The sequence below is a fragment of the Suncus etruscus genome, chromosome 6 (genome assembly GCF_024139225.1).
Source record: "Suncus etruscus isolate mSunEtr1 chromosome 6, mSunEtr1.pri.cur, whole genome shotgun sequence".
NCBI lineage: Eukaryota > Metazoa > Chordata > Mammalia > Eulipotyphla > Soricidae > Suncus > Suncus etruscus.
This window is the reverse complement of record NC_064853.1, coordinates 49289970-49311185: the sequence shown is the minus strand read 5'-3', so window position 1 is coordinate 49311185 and position 21216 is coordinate 49289970.

Below are 21216 nucleotides of genomic sequence, written 5' to 3'. Positions count from 1 at the left end.
TTAGAATATGAGTGGGCATACTCGTGTAGAAATATCAAAGTCCACACATCTATCTTCTCGCAGAGCAGCGGAGATTTGGGACAGTTTCAGGAAGCGCCAGTGCAACTGGCCAGATTCAGAGATTAGGGAGCAGATAAATAAGGTATGTGAGCTCAAGTGAGTCTCCTTTCAACTGAGGGGACTATGCTCTAGTGGCTTCAATTTACCTCTCAAATCTAGTTAGTCCAAATGCTGAGAGACAAAACAGAAAGTCCCTCATTTTTGCCTCCAGTGGGAAAAGAGGCTCAGAAAAGTAGTGATGGAAAGCTTGAGGGGTGACTTTAGATGCTTCTATGTGAAGGAGGGGATCACACACCAAGCAGAGACTGAGCAGAAGGAAGAGGTAGATGAGAGCCCCTAACTTATGATGGCAGTGGAGGAACATCTCTGAAAAGTTGTTTAGATCTGCTGTAACAAAATCAAGCGGTGATGGGATTCCCAGGTCCACTTCAGAACGAGAGCAGAGATGCAGTTCCAGAGTTGACCAGGAGGTAGAGCCCTGCTCCCATAGCAAAGCTCATGTATGAACAGGCGGAAAGAAAAGAATCCTCTCAGGGTCAGTCTCCAGGAGGGTCTGCAAATGCTGTATCCGCCTCAGTTCTTCCAAACAATCCTGGGAGATTGATACCGTCCCATTTTACCTCTGAGGAACTCCAGGTTCAAAGAACATGGACCAAGTTCACAGAGCCAACAGGTGGTAAATTCAAACCTAGCTTGAAGTTTCGAACACCCCGTTTTACTCCCCATTTCTGGGCACTGGAGTCCTGGAATGTCCTACAGTTATGCCCTTTCCTGACACCTATAGGGCTACCATCCCTGGGCCATTTCCAGCAGCATCAAAGCTTACTATTTTGCTGTCACCTTGAAGGAAAGAAAAGAAAGCAAAAACCTGCTCTTGGCTCCAACTCTGCACCTCAGATCTTTGCCTACTCACTAATTACACTAGTTTTATTCAGAACACTCCATAGCCTCTTCATGTCTTCACACCGAAAGACTGGCCCTGTGCCACCTCACCACAGTCCCCCTGCCGCTTCCTCTTTCACTCAGCCACAGCCACTCTTGGATCTGACTGGTCCTCTGAGCCTGGAGTGCCCCCACTCATGGCTCTAAACTGAGAAAGAAAGCAGAGCTGGAGCAATAGTACAACAGGTAGGGCATCTGCCTTTTATGTGGCTGTCCTAGGTTCAATCCCCAGAACCCTATATGGGTCTATAAGCCCCACCAGGAGTGATCCCTGAACACAGAGCCAGGAGTAAGCTCTGAGCACAGCCAAGTATGAATGAACCTTCCCCCCTCTTACCTCCCCCCAAAATCAGAGTGTAACTAGAGCCTATGGAGAATAGCTTTGTTTCTAAAGCAAATAACAGAGCACAATCAAGTCTCAAATGTGAGATACTATAGAGAAAGTAACACCATTTTATACAATTTTTCAGACTTTATTGATATAGAAATGGAATAAAATCATAAATGGTGGAATTCAAAGGAGGGGGAGGAAAGTAAGGAGACAGTTTTTTGGAAGCAAAGCACCGCACAGATTTTAATCATATTTGGTTGCTTCCAGGGGTTACCATGATGATTTTTAAGTCATTGTGATGATAGTGAATATGACTTATTAGATAAATATCTTATAACTAACAGAGAACTGGGGAGTTCTCTATCAGTCACTTTTTGGTCTTCTGGTTCTAACTAGTCTTTTTTTTTTTCACTGTATGTACTAAGAATTTGTTATGTTTTATTTTGGTTTGTGTTTGAGGTCATATGCAGTGGTACTTAGGGCTTACTGCTGGCTCTGCGCTCAGTCTTGTTGGGGCTCAGGGGACCATATTGGATATTGGGGATTGAACCAGGTTGGACATGTGCAAGATAGGAGCCCTACTTGCTCTACTGTATCAGGTCATACCCTGATGCTCAGAATTTGCAACTTACTAAATTTATTGGCAGAAACAGACCAGGCTTCTGGAATTTATGTACGGGTTTGCAAAAAAAACCTAATGGGGTTAAAGAGATAAGTAGAGGGGCTAAGCTTCTTGTCTTGCACACAGCCTATGCTGGTTCAAATCTCTGCCACACTTATAATCTCCTGAGCACCACCAGCTTTCACTTTTGAGCACAAAGGTTAGAATAGCCTTGTGGTGTTTTGGGCCCCCTGCAAAATAAAACAATCGAAAAGAGAAACTTGGTTAGAGATAGGAACTGAGACTAGAGAGATGGCTCAAAAGGTTATATGCTGGGCCCGGAGAGATAGCACAGCAGCATTTGCCTTGCAAGCAGCCAATCCAGGACCAAAGGTGGTTGGTTCGAATCCCGGTGTCCCATATGGTCCCCCATGCCTGCCAGGAGCTATTTCTGAGCAGACAGCCAGGAGTAACCCCTGAGCACCGCCGGGTGTGACCCAAAAACCAAAAAAAAAAAAAAAAAGGTTATATGCTTTGTATATGGTGGTCCAGGTTTGATCCCCAGCTCTGTATAATTCCCAAAAAAACACTACTGGGAGAAATCCCCAAACATTGTTCTGGAACTAGCTCTTGTGCACCTCAGGCTGGGTCCCTCCAAACCAAACCAAAGAAAATAATGGTGCACTAGAAGTACATCCTTATACAAGATGCCTCTTGCAAGAGTGCTGAGCTGTTTGCCCTGGTTAAGTTCTGAAGAGATTGTGCCAGGGAAAGTTTTCCTGTGAGGAGCCAGTTTTCTCCTCCCTGTCCCCTTCAAGGGCTAGAGCCACATTCATGGGGACTGAGTCTCCACGCCTATGGTCAAAGATTGACTTCAGGACCTATCCTCTCTCCCTTGATGGGGCCTTCCAAATCCACTCCCTCTTTCAGTTCCTTACTGTGCTTCCCACACATACACATGCTCCATCGCTCCCAAAACACCCCTTACTTCCTCCTAGAGGCCTTCCCTGGTTTAGGCAGCAGTGGGGCAGCCAGGCACCTATTATAGAGGACAGATTATCTCGTCCTATGTATCCACTTCCCAGAAGCCAGAATGGAAGCTCAGACCTGACCTTTCTAGAATCCAAATCACCACAAAGTTCATGCCCTCTCTCTCCCACCAAGGTTCTCAGACCACTTCCACTAAAGAAGGTGCTCAGGGGAGCAGCATAGGGCCTTTCAGACAGGTCCTTCCCAGGCCACCAAATGTTTAGCGGTTACCCCAGGGAATTTGGGAAGTGACAGTACCAAAATGACATCACAAAAGTCAAGATTGAGAGGAAATGGGATTACTTTTAGAAGGTTCAGTAAGGAGTTCCTGTAAAGGGGCCTCCCAAAAAGGCCCCTAAGAAGCAGATCTGGCCCAGAGCCTGCTTACCTGAGCTGCACAGGGAGGATCTGAGCCTGGAGCCATCTTAGTCTCTTCCTGCCTGCAGGATTCAACCTCTCTGAAGGGAGGCAGCCCCCTTGGTAAACTGGTCTCAGGTCTGGTGAGCTTAAAGCCACAGCAAAGAGGAGTGCTTTGCACAGGCCCAAAAGTGGGTACCATGTTTCCTCCCCACCCAGCCCCCATCCCTGGCCTCCCTGTATGAGGAGCCTCTAGAACTCAGGGCACAGAGGGGACAAGGACCTCGAGAAGCACAATGGCCAGAGCTCATCTGAGCAAGAGGAAGGAAATCTGACAGGCATGGGGAGGGACCCTTGGCCTTTAGCTTCACTCCCTTCTCATTGCCACCAGGGAAACTGAAATCTCAGGGTAGTGGCAATCTTTTTGTTGCCAAGTGTTCCTTGGCCCAGGGTTCAGGGTGGAACTTCCCGAGTAGATCCTGAACACTAGCATTGCAGCCCCGATGAACCCGGCTAATGGACTCAGGGCAGCGACTAGAAGTGTGTGCAGAAGTGAGGAATCCTCCTCAAGAGCTCTAATTGAGGGGTTTTTTAGAGATGTTCAGATAGTGGAGCAGATGTGGAACCCCAGTTTGATCCCCACACCTCTTGGTTCCCCAAACATGAATCAGGGGTCACATATACTTGGGCATCCTGTTTTCATTGGCGCCCACACACATGCTGATCTCGATGTTGCTCTATTGACTTGGTGCTTGCACTTCTGGTTTGTTTGGGTTTTGTTGTTTGTTTTAATTTCCTTTCGACTCCTTTTGGTTGTCCTGTTGTTGTTGTTGCTGTTGCAATGACCCGGGTCACACACATGTGGTTGCAGTTCTCACTGAGCTTTGAGCTGTGAATTGTGTTTAATATTGGTCAATGCAATAAAGATGCTAACCTGCCATGTTCTTGATGTTGATGCTGGAACATCCTTTGAAAACAGACCCTTGGAAAAGAACTCCAGGCTGGTGACTTGGTCTCCAGCTTGGTCTTCCTTAGATTTCTTTTCAGGATTTCTTGGAGTGAAAAACTTGGGGGATGGGGGACACTTGCTCAGTGCTTCAGATGACTGTATATAGACTTCTTTTTTTTTTTTTTTTTTGACCCGGCAGCGCTCAGGGGTTACTCCCAGCTCTATGCTCAGAAACCACTCCTGGCAGGCTTGGGGACCATATGGGATGCCGGGGTTCAAACCGCAGTCCTTCTGCATGCAAGGCAAATGCCTTACCTCCATGCTATCTCTCCAGCCCCCGTATATAGACTTTTGATTTGGAAGCAAATTGGTTAGCTTCTTTCCTGGAGTATGTGGTGAAGTGAGAATTTTCCTTTTATATAATCTTTCTTTTATATACTGACTGATATTACATTGAAGTCTCTGCTTATGGGACATCAGTGCTGTTCAAAGACAGAAAATGTGGCTGCAGGGGCCAGTGAGTTGGCGCTAGAGATAAGGTGTCTGCCTTGCAAGCGCTAGCCAAGAAAGGACCGTGGTTCGATCCCCCGGCGTCCCATATGGTCCCCCCAAGCCAGGGGCAGTTTCTGAGCACTGAGCGCTTAGCCAGGAGTAACCCCTGAGCATCAAACGGGTGTGGCCCAAAAAACCAACAAAAAAAAAAGAAAGAAAAGAAAAGAAAATGTGGCTGCAAGGATCACAGGCTACACAGTGGTAGCCAAGGCTGAGTCCTGGTTTCTGCCTAGCAGGTCTTTGTTGGGTTAGTTGATGATGAGACTTAGGATTTAGGACCCTCATCAAACATTCGTCCAAATACTCCTTTGATGTTTTCAGACCTGAACTGCCTTTCTTTCTTTTTTTTTTTTTTTTTTTTTTTGGGCCACACCCGGCAGTGCTCATGAGTTACTCCTGGCTGTCTGCTCAGAAATAGCTCCTGGCAGGCACGGGGGACCATATGGGACACCGGGATTCGAACCAACCACCTTTGGTCCTGGATCGGCTGCTTGCAAGGCAAACACCACTGTGCTATCTCTCCGGGCCCTGCCTTTCTTTCTATTCTTACCACATTCTTGCCACAGAACAAGCTGCCAACACTTGCCTTTGGGATCTGAGAAAGCGGAAACTAAAATCGCCTCCCTGTGAAGCACCTAAGTCCAGTCAGAGGTTGTCTCACAACAAGGCTGTTTTGATTTCTGGTGCTGCTGAAGTAGAATGAATATCTGGGATTTCAGTAACATGGGAGAAGAACCATCCCCAAACAATGCAGAACCAGGATTACTGACGTGTTAATTAAATTAATAATAAGAGTTCTGAATGAAAAAAAAAAAAAGAGTTCTGGATGGTTGTGGATGATGGTGGATGGATGGTGAGGCCTTTCTCGGCCAGTCCAGGCCCCTGCATCCCCTTAAAGTTGGCGGGTCTGCAGGTTCAGGGTAGCGGTGAGTAAATGATCCACAGCAGTCAGATTTCAGGAGACATGAAACCTTATTACAGGCCCTAGCCACCAAGTATGGCATCTAAACTAACCTTTTAAGCAGCCCCTTAAGCTGCCCTGCATTTAAAATCTGTCTCTCCTCTCTCCATGCTGCCTACCTCAGCTGAGGCTTCTTGCTGAATCCCCTGCTGAATCTCTCTGAATCCCTTTTACACCCCTCAGGCAACCCCTTTGTTACCTTCTCCATAGACCCCTCCCAGAAATATGAGGGTCTGACCATCAGGTAATATTAGCATTTTGCTCTAGGAGGGGGTGACAGATTACCACACTACCTGTTTACTAATTTCTGTTTATTTGTTCAAACTTCACACCAACTTTTGCAGATGAACTTTTTTCCTTTTGGTTTTTGGGCCAGACCTGGCAGAACTCAGAGGTTGCTCCTGGCTCTGTACTAAGAAAATACTCAGAAATTTTGGGGGGACTATACGGGATGCCAAGGATTAAACCTGGATCAGCCACATGCAAGGCAAATGTCCTACCTGTGCTAGAGATCTGGCCCCAAGATGTACATTGTTCTATTTAAACCACTCAGTTTCTTCAGTCAAGTCAAACCAAACAATGTCCCCTTCCAAAGCATTTTTTGCTTGTTAGTATATTGCTTGAGCTATTTTTATATTTCTTTCTTTTCTGTGAAAAAGTTTTTGGTTTGGTTTTTATTGCTTTTAAGTCACACCCAGCAGTGATCAGGGTTATTTCTGACTGCTCAGGGGCCAATCCTAGTAGTGCGGGGGTACCATATAGGGTGCAAGTAATTAAACCCAAATCAGCTGTGTGCATGTGTCTTTTTTTTTCTTTTTTGGCCACACCCGTTTGACGCTCAGGGATTACTCCTGGCTAAGCACTCAGAAATTGCCCCTGGCTTGGGGGGGGCATATGGGACGCCTGGGGATTGGAACCGCAGTCCTTCCTTGGCTAGCGCTTGCAAGGCAGACACCTTACCTCTAGCGCCACCTCACGGGCCCCAGCACGGCAAGTGTCTTACCCACAGTACTATCTCTTTGACCCCTAATTTTTTTTCTTTTGGGGGAGGTTTTGGGACTATACCCGGAAATGTTCAGGAATCACCCTGGCGGGCTCTGGAGATCATATGTATAGCACTAGAGACTGAATTCAGGGCCTTACTTTCTATACTATTTTTGTTTGTTTGTTTAGTTTTTTGTTTTGGGGGAGAAATCACACCCGACAACGCTCAGGGATACTCCTGGCTCTACGCTCAGAAATCGCTTCTGGCAGGCTCGGGGGGACCATATGGGATGCTGGGATTTGAACAACCATCCTTCTACATGCAAAGCAAATGCCCTACCTCCATGCTATCTCTCCAGCCCCCTATACTGGCGTTTGCCTTGCAAGCAGCTGATCCAGGACCAAAGGTGGTTGGTTCGAATCCCAGTGTCCCATATGGTCCCCCGTGCCGGCCAGGAGCTATTTCTGAGCAGACAGCCAGGAGTGACCCCTGAGCAACGCTGGCTGTGGCCCAAAAACAAAAACAAAAACAAAACAAAACAAAAAAACTTAAGGACCATCAAATTGTAAAAATGTTTTGAACCAAATTGATAGTGTTCAGGACTTACTTCTGAGGGGTCACTGCTGGCAGTGCTCAGAGGACTCTATAGGATGCTGGGAATCAAATCTAGTCTGACCATGAGCAAGGAAAGTGCCTTACCTGTTATTCTACCTCTTCAACCCAGATGTATGGGATATTTTGCTTGTTTGTTTTGGGAGGATGGTGGCACACTGGCAATACTTAGGAGTTACTCCTGGCTCTACACTCAGGAATTATTCCTGGAAATGCCATATGTGATGCCAGGGATAAAACCCAGGTTTGGCCAAGAGGCCTATCTGCTGTAGTACCTTTCCAGCCCCTCCATATGTATGTATGCTTTTACCTGACAGCTTTACCATAGATAATCTGTCTTTTTTTTTTGGGGGGGTCCACACCCGGCAGCGCTCAAGGTTTACTCCTGGCTAAGAAATCAGAAATCACTCCTGGCAGGCACGGGGAACCATATGGGATGCCGGGATTCAAACCACCATCCTTCTGCATGCAAGGCAAGTGCCTTACCTCCATGCTATCTCTCCGGCCCTTCCTTCCTTCCTTCCTTCCTTCCTTCCTTCCTTCCTTCCTTCCTTCCTTCCTTCCTTCCTTCCTTCCTTCCTTCCTTCCTTCCTTCCTTCCTTCCTTCCTTCCTTCCTTCCTTCCTTCCTTCCTTCCTTCCTTCCTTCCTTTCTTTTTTTGGTTTTTGGGTCACACCTGGCTGTGGTCAGGGGTTATTTCTGGCTCCAGGCTCAGAAATTGCTCCTGGCAGGCACAGGGGACCATATGGGGCGCCAGGATTCGAACCGATGACCTCCTGCATGAAAGGCAAACGCCTTACCTCCATGCTATCTCTCTGGCCCCTCTTCTTTCTTTCTTTTTCTTTCCTTTCTCTCTTTCTCTCTTACTCTTTTTCTCTTTCTTCTTTTATTTCTTTCTTTCTTTTCTTTCTCTCTTCTCTTTTTTCTCTCTTACTCTCTTTTTCTCTTTCTTTCTTTTTCTTCCTTCCTTTCTTTCTTTCTTCTTTCTCTCTTCCTTCCTTCCTTTCTTCCTTCCTTCCTTCCTTCCTTCCTTCCTTCCTTCCTTCCTTCCTTCCTTCCTTTCTTTCTTTCTTTCTTTCTTTCTTTCTTTCTTTCTTTCTTTCTTTCTTTCTTTCTTTCTTTCTTTCTTTCTTTCTTTCTTTCTTTCTTTCTTTCGGCCACACCTATTGACGCTCAGGGGTTACTCCTGGCTATGCGCTCAGAAGTTGCTCCTGGCTTGGGGGACCATATGGGATGCCGGGGGATCGAACCGCGGTCTGTCCAAGGCTAGCCCAGGCAAGGCAGGCACCTTACCTCTTGCGCCACCGCCCGGCCCCCTTTCTTTCTTTCTTTCTTTCTTTCTTTCTTTCTTTCTTTCTTTCTTTCTTTCTTTCTTTCTTTCTTTCTTTCTTTCTTTCTTTCTTTCTTTCTTTCTTTCTTTCTTTCTTTCTTTCTTTCTTTTTTCTCCCTCGCTCACTCTTTCTTTCTTCCTTCCTTCCTTCCTTCCTTCCTTCCTTCTTTCTTTCTCTCTCTCTCTTTCTTTCTTCTTTCTTTCTTTCTTTCTTTCTTTCCTTCTTTCTTTCTTTCTTTCTTTCCTTTCTTTCTTTCTTTCTTTCTTTCTTTCTTTCTTTCTTTCTTTCTTTCTTTCTTTCTTTCTTTCTTTCTTTCTTTCTTTCTTTCTTTCTTTCTTTCTTTCTTTCTTTCTTTCTTTCTTTCTTTCTTTCTTTCTTTCTTTCTTTCTTTCTTTCTTTCTCCCTCGCTCTTCCTTCCTTCCTTCCTTCCTTCCTTCCTTCCTTCCTTCCTTCCTTCCTTCCTTCCTTCCTTCCTTCCTTCCTTCCTTCCTTCCTTCCTTCCTTCCTTCCTTCCTTCCTTCCTTCTCTTGCCTCTGTGCTCAGAAATTGCTCCTGGTAGGCTTGGAGGACCACATATGGGATGCCAGGGATGGAACCCAGGTCTGACCTGGGTCCTGGGTCGGCTGCGTTCAAGGCAAGCGCCCTACCACTGGGCTATTGCGCTGGCCCTAAGTAACAATTTTCACCAACAGTCTTTTACACTCCACAGCTAATTGTGTAACTACTTAAATGGAACAAACTGCTTTTCTACACACACACACACACACACACACACACACACACACACACACACACGAAGCTGCATTTTTTGGCTGTAGTGCTCACATGTACTTTCAGTTGTGATGTTTGTTAGCATTGTAAAAACTTTCAGATTCCGGGGCCGGGAAGGTGGCGCTAGAGGTAAGGTGTCTGCCTTGCAAGCGCTAGTGTAGGACGAACCGCGGTTCGATCCCCCGGCATCCCATATGGTCCCCCCAAGCCAGGGGTGATTTCTGAGCGCATAGCCAGGAGTAACCCCTGAGCGTCAAACGGGTGTGGCCCAAAAACCAAAACAAAACAAAAAAAAAAAACTTTCAGATTCCAAAAATAGCACTTCGATGGCATTTGGCTTTCTTTCTTTTTTGTTGGGGGGCAGTCATACCTGGCAGCACTCAGGGGATACTCCTGGCTCTACACTCAGAAATCGCTCCTGGGGGCCGGGCGGTGGCGCTAGAGGTAAGGTGCCTGCCTTGCCTGCGCTAGCCTTGGAAGGACCGCGGTTCGATCCCCCGGTGTCCCATATGGTCCCCCAAGCCAGGAGCAACTTCTGAGCGCATAGCCAGGAGTAGCCCCTGAGCGTTACCGGGTGTGGCCCAATAACAAAAAAAAAAAAAACAGAAATCGCTCCTGACAGGCTCAGGGGACCATGTGGGATGCTGGGATTTGAACCACCGTCCTTCTGCATGCAAGGCAAATGCCTTACCTCCATACTATCTCTCCGGCTCCTGGCTTCCTTTCTTTTATGGCAGGGGTAGGGAACCTTACCCCTACAGTGCTCAGGGGGTTATTCCTGGCTCTTTGTGCAGGAAATGATATGTAGTGCCAGGGATTAACCACATGCAAGGCAAGAGGTTTACTAGTCCTAAAAGAAGGGTTTTTAGGGTTTTTTTTTTTTGGTCACACCCTGCGGTGCTCAGGGGTTACTCCTGGCTCTGTGCTCAGAAATTGATCATCAGGCTCGGAGGACCATATGGGATACTGGAGATCAAACCCAGGTCCATCCCAAGTTGGCTATATGCAAGGCAAATGTCCTACCACTGTGCTGTCACTCCAGCCCCCTAAAAGGAGGTTTTAAAGAAACTTTGAAAATAAAAATAGGGGCCAGAGCAATAGCACAGCAATAGGGCATTTGCCTTGCATGCTGCTAAACTGGAACAGACCCGGGTCCCGGGTTCTATCCTCGGCATCCCATATGGTCCTCATTGCCTGTTAGGAGAGATATTGAGTGTAGAGCCAGGAGTAAGCCCTGAGCCTGAGCACCTCTGGATGAGGCCAAAAAACAAACAATTAATTAATTAATTAATTAATTAAAATAGAAAGACTTTTTTAAAAATGAAAAACACTGAGAGGCTGGATAGATAGTAAAGCAGGTAAGGTGCAAGGCAAGCACCATCTGATTCAGGTTTGTTTCCTGGCATCACAATGATTCCCCTAGTTCTGCTAGGAGTGATCCCTGAGTGCAGAATCAGGAGTAAGCCCTGAGCTCAACCTGGTGCGGTCCCAAACCCAAAATCTCAAACCCATGTGTGAGCACCACAGTGACCACCGCAACTCTTGCGCATGTGCAAACACAGAAGCTGAGTGTACAAGCCCTGGAGAACACCAGGCCAGGCCAGACAATATTTTGTTGATGCTATTGTTTTCTGGGAGGGGGTCACTCCTGGGTAATGTTTGGGATCGAATCCAAGTCAGCCATGTGCAAGGCAAGTGCCTTCACCCCTGTACTATCTCTTTCAGCTTCATGGCCAGGCACCATTGAAGTACACAGTTCGATACAACCATTAGGTAAGCAACCAACCACCAAAATTTTCATCTTGTAAAACTAAATTTGGTTTCCATAGAACTTCTCATTTCCTCTGGCTTTGTCAGTACTGACACCCCATTTACTTTCTGTCTCTGATTTTTTTGTTTGTTTTTGGGCCACACCCGGTGACACTCAGGAGTTACTCCTGGATATGCACTCAGAAATCGCTCCTGGCTTGGGGAACCATCTGGGACACTGGGGGATTGAAATGCGATTCATCCTAGGTCAGTCGCATGCAAAGCAAATGTCCTACTGCTATACCACTGCATATTTTTTAATATGGAATGCTTCATGAATTTGCATGTCATCCTTGCACATAGTGTCACTTTTAATATTTTTATGATAATATTAATGTTTAATGCTTTTATTGCTCAGAATTACACACTTCCACCACCAATGTTCCCAAATTCCTCTGTCACTGTCCTTATTTTCCTCCTAGTTGACTCATTCCTTCCTGGTCCCTATTACTTTCTTCTCTTAATAACCTCAATTTTGATGTCAGAGTTCAAGAGTCTGTTTCATTTGCCATTGTCCATTCTCTTTCTACTTTATATGCATGCTAATTTATTTGTGGCATATTTGTGGGGGATACACTTAGCAATGTTCAGGACTTCTGACTCTGTGCTCAAGAATTACCCCTAGCGGGGCCGGTGAGATAGCATGGAGGTTTGCCTTGCATGCAGAAGGATGGTGGTTCGAATCCCAGCATCCCACATGGTCCCCCGAGCCTGCCAGGAGTGATTTCCCAAGGGTAGAGCCAGAAGTAACCCCTGAGCACTGCCGGGTGTGACCCAAAAATCAAAAAAAAAAAAAAAAAAAGAAGTACCCCTAGCTAGAGGTTTAGAGGACCATATGGTGTGCCTGGGATTGAACCTGGATTGAACACTTGCAAGACAAGCACCCTACCCACTGTTCTATCTTTCCAGCCCCACTCAGGTCTCTCAAATCCTGCCTAGGGCTCAGCAGAGTTGTTAGTAACTTGTCCCTCCAGCCTGATGCCTCCCTTGCTGTGATCCCCACCACTCTGCAGCCCTCAGAGACCTGTGTCCCAGTGAAGGTTTGGTTCCTCTCCTCTCCTCTCCTGGGTAGAAAGAAGCTCTTTGGACCAACACTCATTTCTCCAAGCCCTAGGTCAGCAGTTTCGTTTTTGGGTTCAGTTGTGCTTCCCCTTTCAGCCCAGCCCCACCCCAGGCCTATTTACAGGATGAAGGCTGGGGCCTGCAAACACATCTTGCAAGCACATGCTGCCTTTGTGGAGACTTAGAAAGGCCAACCCTGACCACACCCCTCTACCTCCCAGGAGCCCTGGGCTGGCCTGTGGGGAGTTTTTGGGATAACCTCAGGCTGCGGTCTGGTGAGGTGGTGTGTGGTGTTGGTGGGTTGTGCTTGAGGAGATAGTATAGTGCTGGAGATTCAATTGGGGTCCCTGCACCTCTACCCAAACCCCATGGGGAAATCTTCAGGGGAAGGAGCTTCCTCTCAGGATGGACTCCAGAGCTGCCTCAGGGTCCCCATCCTAGCACCATCTTTATAAGCAGCCAGGGGTAAAAATTGGGGGGAGGTGGGTGCCCAGTAACAGCAACAGTAGCAGAAGAGCCCCTTTGCCCTGAGGCCCCCTACTAAAGGCTCTTCTGTTTTGTCCTTTGTGGCTGTGCTTTTGGCTCAGCAAGAGTGGGGCTACTCCTAGGGATGTCCCCCATATGCAGGGGGACCCTCAAAGACAGACTGCCATGGGCTCCTTCCATTCTCACCTTGATGTCTCCTGAAAACATAGGGCCACCGGCCACAACATGGCCCCTGTAGCTGGGAGACCCAAAAGTGACTCTGAGTCATTTCAGCATATTCTTGAACACAGACAGGCTGGGTAGAGGTTGTAGAAGAGCTTCAGAGATTGCACTCTTTCCTCCTTGCAAGCCCATAAGTTTCTGAGGAGCTGGGGAGTCTCAGGCCCAAGCTCCAGCCTGGGGAAGTAGAAAGGGCTTGGGCAACAGCCACCACAGACCTGGCTTTGAGTTTTAGTTACTTTATTTGCACGTTATGAAAGAGTCCCAGGGCCCTCTCCATTCAACTTCAGCTCCCTGGATAAATAGAGGGATTCCAGAAGCAGCTGAGTTTGGGGCCCTCTCTGGGAAATCAGGTGACACAAGAGCAATCCAATGTACCAAATGTGTGGGCCACTAACCTTCCCCCTGACACACCCCAACTCTCCCAACTTCCATTGGACAGGAGACAGAGGCTTAGAGAGATCAAGGAACTTGACTAAGGTCCCACAACTATGGGCTGCAGCTATAGTGTTAGCTTAACTTTAACTCCAAAGAGTGTGTGTGTGTGTGTGTGTGTGTGTGTGTGTGTGTAAGAGAGAGAGAGAGAGAGAGAGAGAGAGAGAGAGAGAGAGAGAGAGAAGAGGAAGAGAGAGAGAAAGGAAGAGAGAGAAAAAGAGAGGGGGGTCAGGTATTAACCCAAAACTCATACAAGCAAGGCACAAGACAGGTGCTTTAATGCTAAATAATACCCTGTCACAGCCCACCAAATCTTTACTTCTTTTTCAGTTTTGGGGCCACATTCATACTGCTCAGGGATACTCCCAACACATTACTTGCAGATTACTCCCAGGATTACTGAGTATTATATAGTGTTAGAGGTTCAACCCAGAGCATCATGAGCTCCAGCTTTTTGAGCCATTTCTCTGGCCCCAAAGTCTATCTTTAGAACTAAGACAGTGTGGGGTAAGACACTTGCTTTGCATGTGGCCAACCCTACTTCAGTCTCTAGCATCAAAAATGGTTCCCCAAGCACCACCAAGAGCGAACCTTGAGCACAATTTTAGAGTAAGCCCTAATTTTTTTAAATGTCTCAAAAAAATTCTATCTTTAATTTCTTCTCTATCCTCCAGAAATTCTTTTTTTTTTTTTTTGGTTTTTGGGCCACACCCTGTGACGCTCAGGGGTTACTCCTGGCTATGCGCTCAGAAGTTGCTCCTGGCTTCTTGGGGGACCATATGGGACGCCGGGGGATCGAACCGCGGTCCGTCCTAGGCTAGCGCAGGCAAGGCAGGCACCTTACCTCCAGCGCCACCGCCCGGCCCCTACTCCAGAAATTCTAAACAAAATTGGACCAAGTAGAAATTCATGAAATTTACAGAAATGGGGAAAGATGAATTGTCTTTTTTTTTTTTTTTTTTTTTTTTTTTTGGTTTTTGGGCCACACCTGGCGGTGCTCAGGGGCTACTCCTGGCTATCTGCTCAGAAATAGCTCCTGGCAGACACAGGGGACCATATGGGACACCGGGATTCGGACCAACAACCTTTGGTCCTGGATCGGCTGCTTGCAAGGCAAATGCCGCTGTGCTATCTCTCCGGGCCCGAATTGTCATTTTTCTCCTCTGTCAGGAGAGTCCAGGAGATCTGGGTAAATCCCTTTGAGCTGGGATATGCAAGGCATAGAGATAAGTCTCAAGAACACATAATACCATCCCTCAAGCCACTGCCAGAAGTGGCTATTTAAAAAAGAAGGGACCAAAGAGATAGCATGGAGGTAGGGCATTTGCCTTGCATGCAGGATGGTGGTTTGAATCCCAGCATCCCATGTGTACCCCCAAGCCTGCCGGGGGCGATTTCTGAGCGTAGAGTCAGGAGTAATCCCTGAGTGCTGTCAGATGTGACCCAAAAACCAAAAAAAAAAAAAAAAAAAAAAAAGAAGAAGAAGAAGGGGAGGGGAGGAGGAGGAGGAAGAAGAAGAAGACAAGAAAAAGAAGAAGAGGAGAAGAAGAAAAGGAGGAGGAGGAGAAGAAAAGAAGGAGAAGGAGAAGGAGGAGGAGGAGAAGAAGAAAATCAATGATTCGAGCACTGCCACTTTATTTTTGCATGATCTCAGGTGAGTCCTTGACATTGAAGAAACCATTATGTGTGTCAGATCTACCTGTGGGATCCCACTACAGTGAGGGGCTGTGACAGAGATTGTCACAGAAAATGTCTCAGAGTCATACCCACTATGTTTCCCTCTGCTGAGTCACAACCTTGTCCTGGGGATGGGGCCCAACATAGCTGTGTGCCCTTATTTGGATCTGACTTTGTTCCTTATTTCACCAGAGCAGAGGAATTCAACTTTCCTCACGATGAAAACGTGCCTTCAAGGGTGTGAAAACAGGCACTTTTTTTTTTGAAGGGGGAAGGGTATGAGGGATATACCTGGCTGTGCTCAGAACTTCTGCACTCAGGGATTACATTTGGAAGGGCTTGGTGAGCCGTATGTGGCACAGGAAATCAAACCAAAGTCAGCTGCTTGTAATGCAAACACAATATCCATTGTACTTTCTCTTCAGCCCAGGTATATCTTTGTTTATTCATTTTTTAAAATTTACTTTATTTGGGCCCGGAGAGATAGCACAGCGGCGTTTGCCTTGCAAGCAGCCGATCCAGGACCAAAGGTGGTTGGTTTGAATCCTGGTGTCCCATATGGTCCCCCGTGCCTGCCAGGAGCTATTTCTGAGCAGACAGCCAGGAGTAACCCCTGAGCACTGCCGGGTGTGACCCAAAAACCAAAAAAAAAAAAAAAATTTACTTTATTTATATATTTTGGTTTTGGGGCCACACACAGTGGCACTCAGGGGTTTCTTCTGGCTCTGAGCTCAGAAATCGCTCCTGGCAGGGTGGGGGGACCACATAGGATGCCAGAGATTGAACCTGGGTCTGTCTTGGGTTGTTCGCATGCAAGGCAAATGCTCTACTGCTGTGCTACCACTTCGGCTCCTTTAAATTTACTTTATTTAAAGAGCATGTATCACCTAGTTGATCATAATGTTTTGTTCCCAGATAAGTGAAAGCAAACTTATTTTAAAAATGATAGAAAGAAAAAAAAAGAAGAGGGAACGGAGAGATAGCACAGTGGTAGGGTGTTTGCCTTGCACACTGCCAATCCAAGACGGACAGTGGTTTGAATCCTGGCATCCCATATGGTCCCTCATGCCTGCCAGGAATGATTTCTGAGCACAGAACTAGGAGTAACCCCTGAGAGCCACCAGTGTGATCCCTCCTCCAAAAAAAAAAAAGCAAGAAAAGAAAATTTGTGAAAATAATTGTATCTCCAATGGGTTCATTAAGTCATTGTCAGAAGGCTTAGTTAACAAGCTCTTGTTGCTAGCTGACCATTATGCTATTTCATTTGTTTCTAAACATTGGCTCCATCTGCACATTGACATATAAATTGATATGTTTCTATTTCAGTATTAAACATGAATAAAGTTGTTGTGAGGCCACAAATGCAGCATTGTGGTCCAGGAATTCAAAGCACCATTACTTATACTGCACTTTTGTGGGGCATGTTTTATGCTGCCAGATCTTCCAGAAGTACGAGAACACAGAGGGAAAGTGCCCACACTCACTCCTAAAAGTTCTGGATAATATCAGACCAAATATTGAGTTTGGTCAGTTTGGTGTCTCTACAGAGCTGTAGAGGAGTGGTGAAGAAAAGCCATAGGCAGAGCTGCAATTATGGGTGATGGATGCAGCAGATGTGCATCCATCTTCTGCAGCGTGGGGCCTTGGCCCACCCTCTCCTCCTGAGATTGCCAGTTTCTGCTATGTGGCCAATATACCCTTGATTTTTCATGCTTGGTATATCGTTTGAGAACAGAGTGAGTCTTTGGAGCTGGCCAGGTACAGACATGGCAACTGTGTCTTTGTTTTCAGTCAGTGTGAAATTACAAAGTTATTCATGATTGGGTTTCAGGTATATCTTGTTTGAACGCTAATCCCTTGACTAGTGTCCACTTCCTTCCACCAATTTTCCTCTTCTCCAATTTGCCATTCACACACCAGTCTTCCAGGTATATCTTTGACCAGAGTTTGCTCTCAGAACTCCGACCCTGTCCCAAGGAAGAATTTCCAACAATACCTTCAGTCAATCATTCATGCTAGTTTATTAAACACTTTTTTTTGTTTTTGTTTTTTGGGCCACACCCGGTGGTGCTCAGGGGTTTCTCCTGGCTGTCTGCTCAGAAATAGCTCCTGGCAGGCACGGGGACCATATGGGACACTAGGATTCGAACCAACCACCTTTGGTCCTGGATCGGCTGCTTGCAAGGCAATCGCCGCTGTGCTATCTCTCCAGGCCCAGTTTATTAAACATTTGCTGTGTGTGATATGGAGGAGTTCTTCAGGAAACAAAGCAGTCCAGTTACTCCTACTCCAAGTTTTCCCTGACCTGAAAGTCAAGCAGCTTACTGAGGATAGGAAGCAGACAGTTACACTGGTAAGTTTATACTTGCAAAGAATAATGGTGAGAAGGTCTGTCAGGGATCTCTGTATGTAGCTTCTTCTGTCTCTGGGAGCCTGGGGAAATGTCCAGTGACATTTTCACCCGGAGCCTTCCTGGTACACAGCTGAACCATTGAGAAGTGGTGATATAAAAGTATAAGCAGGGAAAGAAACCAGTCAAAGAGGACAGCAAGCAGGTGCTCTTTCTGTGGAACCAGGGCTTCTGAGAGAAATGACTGACTGCTCGGGGGTGCAGGAAACAGGCAGGACAGGCCTGGAGTTGTCCACCCAGAGGACACTGCCACTGCTCATACATAGATCAGGTCCACATGGACAAGGGACCAAGGACAACCATGAAGGAAGTGGCAGCTAGAATAATCAGAGCAACAAAATAAGTTATTTCATATTAGTAAGTCAACATGTACAATAAGTCACATGAATCTATTCTGACTAGAAATCAGTAACTGCATAAACATGTGGGAGAGGAGGCTCATCTTTCTGACAGAGAAATAATTGTTTTTAAGGCTTCCCTTCTGGGAAGTAGGTTTTGGTTCCAAAATAGAGTTCTTTCTAAAGGTCCAAGCATGAAAAGGGGAAGAGGATCTTCCCAGATAGAAACCACAAAGCAGCCAAGGTTCAAGTCACAGAGAGAAATTGGGGCCAATCAAATTTTTCTCGAGATGAACTGAAATGATGAGGCTGATTCATCTTGGTTATTTATTTCCCTGAAACTATTACCCAGGTCTAGTGAGAAACATCAGAATCAAGGGGAACTGGGTTGTAGGATAGTGGCTGGGTGGAACCAAGCTGTTTTGGGGCTGGGGAACCCTACCTTGGACTGTTGGGCAAGGCATTTCCCTGTCCCCATCTCAGCTCCCATATCTCTTCCTCTTAATAGAAATGGAGGAACATTCTGCAAAAGAACTGACAAGGGTGTCTCATGCCTATAAAGATCAGGAGGAGACGGACAGTCTGGGGCACTCAGGTACTGAATGAGTAAATGCAAGGCTGAAGCTTTAGAACAGAACAAGCGTCTTAGTAGGAAAACAGGTAAACCCTAAGAAAGTTCTTCAGGTGAGTTCACAGGACTGTTCATTCATGAGCTTCTGGATGGTTCCAGAATCCAGAGGAGAGAGGAGCGCACTGGGACATTTGGAGGGGGATAGCCTAGAGATCAGTCAGTCTACAAACACTGACACGTCAGACCCAAAGTTCTGGAAGTTAAGGATCTGAAGAGCCTAGAATGCTGTAAACTGATGTGTGTGTATTTGATCCACTAATTAAAACCAATGTCACACAGCTGGTGTGGTGTTCTGGGGAGGGGAATAAAGATATCACTTTATTTGAAGCAGAAATGTCAGTGAAAATGTAAATATTGGAGGGGCAGATAAATATTACAATGGTCAGGGTGCTTGCCTTGCATACAGCTGACCTAAGTTTGATCCTCAGCATTTTAGATTGTCTCCCAAGTTCACTAGGCGTGATCCTTGAGCACAGAGACAGAAGTAAGCCTGAGGACTGTTGACTGTGGTCCTAAAACAAAACAAAACAAAAAAGGAAACCATTGGCATATAATTATATAATTAAAAAGAGTTATGATGGGTCAGAGCGATAGCACAATGGTAGGGTGTTTGCCTTGCATGCGATCAACCCCAGACGGACTCAGATTCCCAACATCTCATATGGTTTCCCAATCCTGCCAGGAGCGATCTCTGAGGGCAGAGCCAGGAGTAACCCCTGAGCATCGCTGGGTGTGACAGAAAGAAAGAGAAGGAAAGAAAAGAAAGAAAGAAACAAAGAAAAAAAGGGACTATTTCTGTCAGAGCTTGGGCTACCACATGTGGTTCTAGGGATCATCTCTGGATTGGCTCTGGGCAGGGCAAACAAATGCCTTACAAGCTGTCCAAATTAGCTCTTTCTGCTGTTTTTTGTTTTGTCTTTGGACCACACCTGATGATGCTAAATAACTCTTTGCTCTGCACTCAGAGATCATTCCTGGTGATGCTCAGAGATCATATGAAATGTCAAGGATTGAACCCAGGTCAGCCACATGCAAGACAAGTGCTCTACCATCTATATTGTCACTGCAGCCCTGACTTACTTTTTGACGATCTGGTACAGGGAATCAAACATGGGCCTCCAGTATGCAAAGCATACACACAACCCATTGAGTGTTCTGTTCAGCCACAAACTTTACTATTGTAGCAGCTTACAGTTGTTGCAGTTGCGGGGAGATAGTACAAGGGTTAAGGTACTTGTTTTTTATGCAGCTGACTCAGGTTTGATCCCCAGAGTTGGGGAAGTGATACCCTTTAATCAACACCCAGAAGTTCAAATGTTCCCTGAGGAGCACCACAAGTGCTCACAGAGCGAGGATTTAACCCTAGTATAGCCAAAATGAAAAGTTGCATTTGCTAGGGTAACTAAAAAATACCCTCAAACCCCTACATACATACACATAGTCAAAATAAAGACTAGAGGGGCCAGAGAGATAGCAAAACATAGGGTGTTTGCCTTATTGCATGCGGACGGATGGTGGACGATGATTTGAATTCCGGCATCCCATATGGTCCCCCAAGCCTGCCAGGACCGATTTCTGAGCGCAAAGCCAGGAGTAACTCCTGAGCACCAGCAAGTGTGACTGCCCCCCTCCCCCCCAAAAAAGACTAGAGGGGCCAGAGAGATACATAGGTGGTAGGGCGCTTGCCTGGCATGTGACCAACCCAGGACAGATGGTGGTTAGATTCCTGGTATCCCACGTGGTCCCCCAAACCTGCCTGAACTCCACTGGGTGTGACCCCCCCCCAAAAAAAAAGACTAGAAAATAAACATAGAAAAAAACTGTGCTTCATGTCTTTTTATTTGACAAAGACCTCCAGTTAGGGGCTGAGCCTACAATGGGTGGGTGCTTGCCTTGCACGCAGCCAAAGGGGGTTCGATCCCCACCATCCATATGGTTTCCTGAGCACTGCCAGGAGTCATGATTGCAGAACCTGGAGTAGCTGCTGAGCACTGATGGGTGTGGCCCAAAACATATATATTTGCATAAATATATATTCATAAAAACCAATGTACATGCATATATGTGCATAAAATATATATAAATAAAGTCATGTAACGAACAGGAGGGAGAGCTGAGGTTACCCCCCTGAGACACAGAAATGGCAGTGCTCCTGTCCCGGGGTCTGACTCTTACTCTTACAAAGAATTTTCTTAAGCCCAAGCAATGCGACCCCCAATAGGGGACCCCCGACCCGAGGGGGTGTGGGAATGAAGATCACGAAGTAATTCGTGGGTCACGAGCGGGATCCGACCTAAAAAGGAGGAAAGAGGCTGAGAAAGAAATGAGCTCAAGTCAAGCTGGCTGATCAAGAGCTAAGGTTTATTGAAAGGGGGCTAGTTTTTATAGATAAGCAAAATACAGAAGTAACAGTCAGTACTTTTCCATGGCGTCTATAGAAAAGTAGGGGGGTCGTACAGGACGGACTTTCCAGTTTTACAGCATACCTTTATATCATACAGACATTCTTTCACAATGGTAGCTTAACAGGATGTGGTCTTTATCTTATCAACTCGGGAGGTTTATTGGAGCATCTTGTGACTTTTGCTAACTGAACTATGTGGCTGTTCTTTCCTTTAGGCCAGGGGTCTTCAAACTACGGCCGCATGCCACATGCGGCCCGCAGAGGA